This window comes from Hordeum vulgare, chromosome 7H (assembly GCF_904849725.1).
Source record: "Hordeum vulgare subsp. vulgare chromosome 7H, MorexV3_pseudomolecules_assembly, whole genome shotgun sequence".
NCBI classification, from domain to species: domain Eukaryota; kingdom Viridiplantae; phylum Streptophyta; class Magnoliopsida; order Poales; family Poaceae; genus Hordeum; species Hordeum vulgare.
This window is the reverse complement of record NC_058524.1, coordinates 597,600,923-597,610,100: the sequence shown is the minus strand read 5'-3', so window position 1 is coordinate 597,610,100 and position 9,178 is coordinate 597,600,923. Positions and strand designations below refer to the sequence as shown.

Sequence of the window (9,178 nt, the reverse complement as noted above, 5' to 3'; positions counted from 1 at the left end):
GTAGGCGGTGTAATGTTAAAAGAAATTTGTAGTGAACGCCATAATAATTTGGCCATAGGACAATCCAGAAAGAGGTGTTTAATCGTCTCATGCGTTTGGCAAAAGCTACATCTTTTATTTCCTTTCCAGTGTCTTTTAGCTAGGTTATCCTTAGTTAAAACAACTCCCTTGTGAACAAACCACATGAAGATTTTTATCTTAAGAGGAACCTTGACCTTCCAAATATGCATGGACTTTGGGATAGGCGTCGTATCAATAACATGGTCGTACATCGGTTTCACTGAGAAACAACCATTCGTGGTCAACCTCCAACGAATGATGCTTGGGCGATCAGACAGGAAAATATTCATCAGTCTTCTGACTAGATAGCCAACTAACCCATCTATTGCCGAGCAAGGCTCTGCGAAATTGAATGTTTAGAGGAACCTGCCGTAACACTGTCGCAACGAAAGTCTGTTTTCGTTGTGCAATATTATATAGTTGCGGATACTGTAAAGCTAAAGGTTGAGCTCCTAACCAAGTATCCTCCCAGAATCTAGTAGTTTCACCATTACCAATGACGAATCTAGTTCTGTTAAAAAAGGCGTCCTTTGTCCTCATTAGACCCTTCCAGAAAGGGGAATCACCCGGTCTCGCAGTGACCTGGGCTAAAGTTTTATGCTGTAGATACTTGTTCTTCAGAATTTGTACCCACATCCCTTGCGATTCGACAGACAGTCTGAATAACCATTTGCTAAGTAGGCATTTGTTCTTGACCTCAAGATTTTCAATTCCCAAACCTCCCTGATCCTTGGGTCTACAAATAATGGCCCATCTAGCAAGCCTATATTTAGTCTTGATCTCGTCACTCTGCCAGAAAAATCGAGATCGATAGAAATCCAACCTTTTCCGTACCCCAACAGGCACTTGGAAAAAGGATAGGAGGAACATTGGCATACTTGTCAACACTGAGTTGACAAGAACTAATCTTCCTCCATAGGATAATAACTTGCCCTTCCAGCAACTTAGTTTTTTCTCAAACCGATCTTCGATACATCTCCACTCCCTGATGGTCAACTTGCGGTGATGGATGGGAATGCCTAAATATGAGAACGGCAATGAACCACCCTCACATCCGAACAGTTGGAAATACGTGAGCTGTTGAGCTTTTGCATCTCCAAAGCAAAAAAGCTCACTTTTGTGAAAGTTAATCTTCAACCCAGATAGATGTTCAAACAGGCATAAAATGAGTTTCAGATTTCTGGCCTTTTTGAGATCATGCTCCATGAAAAGGATCGTATCGTCCGCATATTGTAGGATAGAGACACCCCCATCAACTAGATGCGGTACTAGTCCCCCTACTAAGGCTTTGTCATTAGCCCTTCTGATCATTAGCGCCAACATATCTGCCACAATGTTAAATAAAATAGGGGACATAGGGTCTCCTTGCCTAAGTCCCTTAAGCGTCTGAAAGAAATGACCAACGTCATCATTTACTTTAACACCAACGCTCCCTTTTTTTATAAAAACAATCTACATGCTTTCGCCAGATGTCACCAAACCCCTTCATACGTAGAGTTTGTTGCAGGAAGGACCATTTAACTTTGTCGTATGCCTTCTCGAAATCAACCTTAAATAAAACTCCATTGAGTTTCTTAGAGTGTAATTCATGAAGGATCTCGTGCAGAACGACCACCCCTTCAAGAATATTCCTTCCAGGCATAAAAGCTGTCTGCGAAGATTGGACCACCGAATGTGCCATCTTAGTTAGCCTATCCGTTCCCACCTTTGTGAAAATTTTAAAGCTGACATTGAGCAGACATATAGGACAAAATTGTTCAATTCTGGAGGCCCCCTCTTTCTTCGGTAATAGTGTAATCGTACCGAAATTGAGATGAAAGAGTTGAAGATGCCCAGAAAACAGATCATGGAACATATGCATAAGATCCGCCTTTATGATATGCCAACACCGTTTATAAAACTCTGCTGGAAACCCGTCTGGGCCAGGAGCTTTACCATTCTTCATACCCTCAATTGCCTGTAACACCTCTTTCTCTAGAAAAGGTGTCAAAATGGGAGAGATTTTCACTTCCCGGCCTCTGCACCAACAAGGGATGCATACGACCATTTTAGTATGAGTACCAAGATAAACATGGCCCTCAGAATTTTTTTTAAGTGAGTATCAAGATTTTTTTGATGAGTGGTTTTACCACACACCAAACTTGATCCTCAATAAATGGGAGAAAACTCCCTGTGCATCACCTGTCAATTCTAGGAATTGAACTTGGGTCGTTGGGCTGCACAACCGCATGCCCAACCACAGAGCCAAGGCTCTCTTTGCACAACTGCGTGCTCATGAAGCTAAGGAATTTCCTACGGCAATGGTCTATTCTCTGCGACGCTACACATGAGCTGGTGCTACGTCAATTCATCTCTAAGCTGGACAAGTCTAGGGGGGAGCTGTTGCGCATCGCCTCGAGAAGCTGTTAGAGGAGGTTGTGCTGCCCTTAGCTGTGTGTTCTGTTGTTAGCTGAACTTATTTGGTGATTTGGTTTTCGACCTATGTTGGGTCTTATTTTGCTTTTCTATGAGTCTTGTAAGAACCTGCTGGCTGTGTTTGCTTCAGTAATAAAGTGGAGCAGGGGGAGCCCCTTTCTTCCAAAAAAAAACTCTGATATGGTATTTTAAGGAGGCAGGGTGTGGTTATTCTCCTGGACTGAGAAGGGTGAACCAGGCCATCTAACCTGCTCACCACTGGTGCTAGCGAGAGCGCCTTCAGGAACATCCGAACATCAAGTCAGGGTGCCTCGCTTTCTACTCGCTCTGTTCTTGCAACTAAACAGAGAAAAACTTGTGTGGTTACTGAAGCATTACGGTCTGTAGTTACTGAAGCATTACGGTTACTATCAACCTACTAGGAAAAGGAGTAATATGATCAAATTGGTACAACAGCACCCTGGTTTTCGTTGATGATTGCGACCTGTAAAATAATAAATATAGAAAAGCATAATTGCTGAAAAGATTATGCTAGAGGCTGATGAGCACGGCTTTAAATTCAATCAAGTGGTTGATTTTTATTCCCAGGTCAGAAGATTTTCTGCTGGAGCATACTCGGTTGAAGGGCATTTTCAACCAACCAGCCATCTGTTGAATCCCCAGCCTCCCACACATAGAACTAAGGGGAGGCTCAGTTTGCTACTTGCTTGAAATTTTTTTACCACCTGCATCATCAGCTCTTTGTTTTCCTGTTTTGTCTGCAGGATAAACCATGAATTCGACCAGATCATGCGTATGATTTCACTGCATTTCTAAAATTCTGTATTTCCTCGGTAGGGAAAGTCCCACCGCTGCTAGAGATCCGGATGCGCCCTCCGGCATGCATCTAGGATCCGAGCCTGCTTGTGTGCCCCGATGCCATATGCTATGTATCTTTTGAACCTCCGTTTCAATGTGTCTGGCTTTGCCTTTTTCTCTAGAAGAGAACTAGAATACGAATGTCTTGTGGTCTGTTTCCCCATTACTGATTTTCCATCTCACATAGAGATGGAGTTATATTTGTTAATTTGGTTTAAGTTCTTCCATTTTCGGCAGCAGAATGTGTTTACTCGTTATATGGACCAATCATGGTCGACATTACTTGCCATGTTCTCTGAATTAGTTCCTGCTGATTTATGTGTATGTCAAATTAGTCTACTGCTCCGTCCGTCCCATAATATAAAAGCGTTTTTTACACTACATTAGTATCAAAGTAATTTCCGTACGCCCTGTAAAAAAGATGATTTCTGTCTTTATTGATCACACGTTGACGCCTAATACTCCCTCTATCCCATAATATAAGAGTGTTTTTAACACTACGTTAGTGTCAAAATACTATTCATCTTTATTTATCACACGTTGGCGTCTTCTACAGGTGCCCAGAACTATAATGATGTATATGATCGAAGTAGTGTGTTGTATTAAAATTTAGTTGGTCAACACTATAATGCATGGACAAATGCTCTTTGGTTTTCAAGTAATAGAATACTTAAGTCTTTATTAATAATTCTTTCATCAAAGCACCAGTGGTCTAGTGGTAGAATAGTACCCTGCCACGGTACAGACCCGGGTTCGATTCCCGGCTGGTGCATCTGCTTTTTTGTTTTCAAAAAATGATACTAAAATATAGCTGGGTTTAATGTGTAGTCTGGTTTTTAGTTAACTTTGCGTCCACCTCCAAAAAAAGTTTGTGTCCTGTCATTTAGGGGACTGAAGCTCAGATAGCCAATTCCATGTTGTGAATGAAAATGCAGACTAGTTTAGCAGTGTTGTAATTGAAAGATATGTTTCTTCGAGAAATGCTTCGATTCTATCTTTTGATTTTCCTGGCTCTAGGGAATTGTTTGAAAAATATGCAAATTTGGATGAGATGCCGCACATCATTGAGGTTTCCAAGGGTCATTAGAGGATGGACTTGGAAAACTCGCCCCCCTAAAGATCCGCGGTCGGTCCCGGATGCAACCGCGAACAGCGGACTTGGAAAACTCGCCCCCCTAAAGATCCGCGGTCGGTCCCGGATGCAACCGCGAACAGCCTCTCATATTGCTTGCTCGGCGGCCACACTACGCAAATCTAAACACTTAGGGCCTGTTTGGTTGGGGACTAATTTTGCCAAGCCAAAGTGTGGCAAGCCATTAAAGTGTGGCAAGCCACAAAGTGTGGCTGAAAAAACGAACGCCAAACTTTGGCAAAAGTTGGCAAAAAAATTTACTCTATGACAAATGGGCCATAGCGACAATAAAGTGTGGCAAACCAAAGTGTGGCAAAAATCAAACATATGCCAACTAAATTGTGGCTGCCAAATTTTGGCTTGGCAAAGTGTGGCTGGGAACCAAACATCCCCTTAATCCATGCACGTGGATGATATAGCATAAGTTCATCACAATTCAGTAATTCAACAATGCAACAACGCAAAATAAAACATATAACTCAATAATACGGACATGCAAAAAAATAATCAACTCTGAGTCAAGGCTACTCAATGTCATGGATAACTCGTCAGATGCCTTCTGTGTCGCATGCTCTGCCGCGGCTGTAGTCCGTTCCGCTTCCGCTGCTGCCACCGCCATTGCCTCCTTCTGGTACTTCGTTGATCTCATTCCTTCCGTAAAGCCAATTCTTTGCTTCCTCATTCAAGAGTCTTGTGTCTGTCAATATTATCTTCGAATTATCTATTTCTCGAGCAAGTTGTAACCTCTCCTTCTCAACCAATACATCCTTTATTTTTGAGCATCCAACATGAGTTTCTACCTCTCATCTTTCTTGCCCCACCTTGTGAAAAGATGCACGTCCATGTGGTGGGCCTTTTTGTCACAGCGGCATCACGGGCAACCCTCACCTTCTCCCACTTATTTTCCATCACTTGTGAGTTATTTATTGGCATGATGGCTTTTCCATTCTTCCATTCTACTTCCACCTATTTGTCATCCAACCCAAATGATTGTTGGGAGTTTGAGTCATCATTCTTCCTTCTGTCGACCTTGAGATCATTCACAATGTGAGATGACATTCCCATCCTTTAAGGGCAACCAATCACTTGTGCATAGTAGCTGACATACATGTTAACTTCCCCTTGAATGATGAACCATCAATGTTGGATAGAGGCCACACTGTGGATGGATGCGACTCCACACATTCCTTTGTGTTCTTGATAATACTTTCAAATCTTCTCCCATACTTGCTTCCCTTTTGCTATGTGCCCCATATAGAGTCCATGCTTGTGGTCAACTAAGATTTAACCAACAAGATATCCTCAAATGTTGTGAAAGCCGGACGTCTTGGCTTGGGTATCTTTGCCTTTCTTTTTCTTGTTGGGGTTTGATGTCCCCCAACTTCAAGCGTACGATAATTTGGATCCCCCAATTCATAGTCCATTTGGATAGGTTCTTGATTCTCATTGATCATGCCCGACATGATATTGTCTTAAAATTATCATAATTGCTAACGGGATATGCAACAAAAGGATATAAAGACATATGCAGCTAAATGATTCAATAGTATATGCAAGGTATTGATAGGAAAAGACCAACAAAAATATGGTGTCTATTGGAAATATGCCCTAGAGGCAATAATAAAATGGTTATTATCATATTTTCGTGTTCATGATAATCGTCTATTGTTCATGCTATAATTGTATTAACAGGAAACAGTAATACATGTGTGAATAAATAGATCACAAAGTGTCCCTAGCAAGCCTCTAGTTGGCTAGCTCGTTAGTCAATAGATGATCATGGTTTCCTGATCATGGGCATTAGATGTCATTGATAACGGGATCACATCATTGGGAGAATGATGTGATGGACAAGACCCAATCCTAAGCATAGCACTAGATCGTATTGTTCGTATGCTAAAGCTTTTCTATTGTCAAGTATCTTTTCCTTCGACCGTGAGATTGTGCAACTCCCGAATACCGTAGGAGTGCTTTGGGTGTATCAAACGTCACAACATAACTGGGTGACTATAAAGGTGCACTACGGGTACCTCCGAAAGTGTCTATTGGGTTGGTACGAATCGAGATCGGGATTTGTCACTCCGTGTGACGGAGAGGTATCTCTGGGCCCACTCGGTAGAACATCATCATGAGCTCAATGTGATTAAGGAGTTAGTCACACGATGACGTGCTACGGAACGAGTAAAGAGACTTACCGGTAACGAGATGGAACAAGGTATTGGTATACCGACGATCGAATCTCGGGCAAGTTCTATACCGACAGACAAAGGGAATTGTATACGGGATTGATTGAATCCTTGACATCGTGGTTCATCCGATGAGATCATCGTGGAGCAAGTGGGAGCCACCATGGGTATCCAGACCCCGCTGATGGTTATTGGCCAGAGAGGTGTCTCGGTCATGTCTGCCTGTCTCCCGAACCCGTAGGGTCTACACACTTAAGGTTCGGTGACGCTAGGGTTATAGGGAATTGTTATATGAGGTTACCGAAAGTTGTTCGGAGTCCAGGATGAGATCCCGGACGTCACGAGGAGCTCCGGAATGGTCCGGAGGTAAATATTGATATATAGGACGGATGGTTTCGGACACCGGAAGTGTTTCGGGCATCACCGGTAACGTACCAGGACCACCGGGACCACCGGAGGTGGCCCCGGGGGTCCACCGAAGGGGGGCAACGACCCCGGGAGGTAAGGTGGCCAAGTGAGGGAGGGAACCAGCCCCTAGGTGGGCTGGTGCGCCTCCCCACTCAGCCCAATGCGCAGGGGAGAGGGAGGGGGGGCAAACCCTAGGCACAGGTGGGCCTTAAGCCCACCAGGTGGTGCGCCACCCCCTCCCACCCTAGCCGCTGCCCCCTTTCCCATCTGGTAGCTGCCGCACCACCTAGGGGGGAACCCTAGGGGTGGCGCAACTATTGGAATTATGCCCTAGAGGCAATAATAAATGTATAGTTATTATTATAATTCCTGTATCAAGATAATAGTTTATTATCCATGCTATAATTGTATTGAATGAAGACTCATTTACATGTGTGGATACATAGACAAAACACCGTCCCTAGCATGCCTCTAGTTGGCTAGCCAGTTGATCAATGATAGTCAGTGTCTTCTGATTATGAACAAGGTGTTGTTGCTTGATAACTGGATCACGTCATTGGGAGAATCACGTGATGGACTAGACCCAAACTAATAGACGTAGCATGTTGATCGTGTCATTTTGTTGCTACTGTTTTCTGCGTGTCAAGTATTTATTCCTATGACCATGAGATCATATAACTCACTGACACCGGAGGAATGCTTTGTGTGTATCAAACGTCGCAACGTAACTGGGTGACTATAAAGATACTCTACAGGTATCTCCGAAGGTGTTAGTTGAGTTAGTATGGATCAAGACTGGGATTTGTCACTCCGTGTGACGGAGAGGTATCTCGGGGCCCACTCGGTAATGCAACATCACACACAAGCCTTGCAAGCAATGTAACTTAGTGTAAGTTGCGGGATCTTGTATTACGGAACGAGTAAAGAGACTTGCCGGTAAACGAGATTGAAATAGGTATGCGGATACTGACGATCGAATCTTGGGCAAGTAACATACCGAAGGACAAAGGGAATGACATACGGGATTATACGAATCCTTGGCACTGAGGTTCAAACGATAAGATCTTCGTAGAATATGTAGGATCCAATATGGGCATCCAGGTCCCGCTATTGGATATTGACCGAGGAGTCTCTCGGGTCATGTCTACATAGTTCTCGAACCCGCAGGGTCTGCACACTTAAGGTTCGACGTTGTTTTATGCGTATTTGAGTTATATGGTTGGTTACCGAATGTTGTTCGGAGTCTCGGATGAGATCACGGACGTCACGAGGGTTTTCGGAATGGTCCGGAAACGAAGATTGATATATAGGATGACCTCATTTGATTACTGGAAGGTTTTCGGAGTTACCGGAAATGTACCGGGAATGACGAATGGGTTCCGGGAGTTCACCGGGGGGGGGGGGGGGGGCAACCCACCCCGGGGAAGCCCATAGGCATTTGGGGAGCCACACCAGCCCTTAGTGGGCTGGTGGGACAGCCCATAAGTGCCCAATGCGCCAAGAGAAGAAAAATCAAGAGGAAAGAAAAAAAAGGAAGGAGGTGGGAAGGAAGGGGGACTCCTCCCACCAAACCAAGTCCAACTCGGTTTGGGGGGGGAGTCCTCCCCCCCTTGGCTCGGCCGACTCCTTGGGGGTCCTTGGACCCCAAGGCAAGGCCCCCCTCCCTCCTCCTATATATATGGAGCATTTAGGGCTGATTTGAGACGACTTTCTCACGGCTGCCCGACCACATACCACCACGGTTTTTCCTCTAGATCGCGTTTCTGCGGAGCTCGGGCGGAGCCCTGCTGAGACAAGATCATCACCAACCTCCGGAGCGCCGTCACGCTGCCGGAGAACTCTTCTACCTCTCCGTCTCTCTTGCTGGATCAAGAAGGCCGAGATCATCGTCGAGCTGTACGTGTGCTGAACGCGGAGGTGCCGTCCGTTCGGTACTAGATCGTGGGACTGATCGCGGGATTGTTCGCGGGGCGGATCGAGGGACGTGAGGACGTTCCACTACATCAACCGCGCTCTCTAACGCTTCTGCTGTACGGTCTACAAGGGTACGTAGATCACTCATCCCCTCTCGTAGATGGACATCACCATGATAGGTCTTCGTGCGCGTAGGAAAATTTTT

At 44.7% G+C, this 9,178-nt stretch overlaps 1 non-coding gene across 1 annotated transcript; it reads left to right on the top strand.

The window, feature by feature from the left end:
• The first annotated feature begins 4,034 nt into the window (after positions 1 to 4,034).
• On the top strand, positions 4,035 to 4,105 carry TRNAG-GCC. The gene has a single exon. It is a non-coding gene; the product is annotated as a tRNA-Gly (tRNA).
• The last annotated feature ends 5,073 nt before the right edge of the window (positions 4,106 to 9,178 follow it).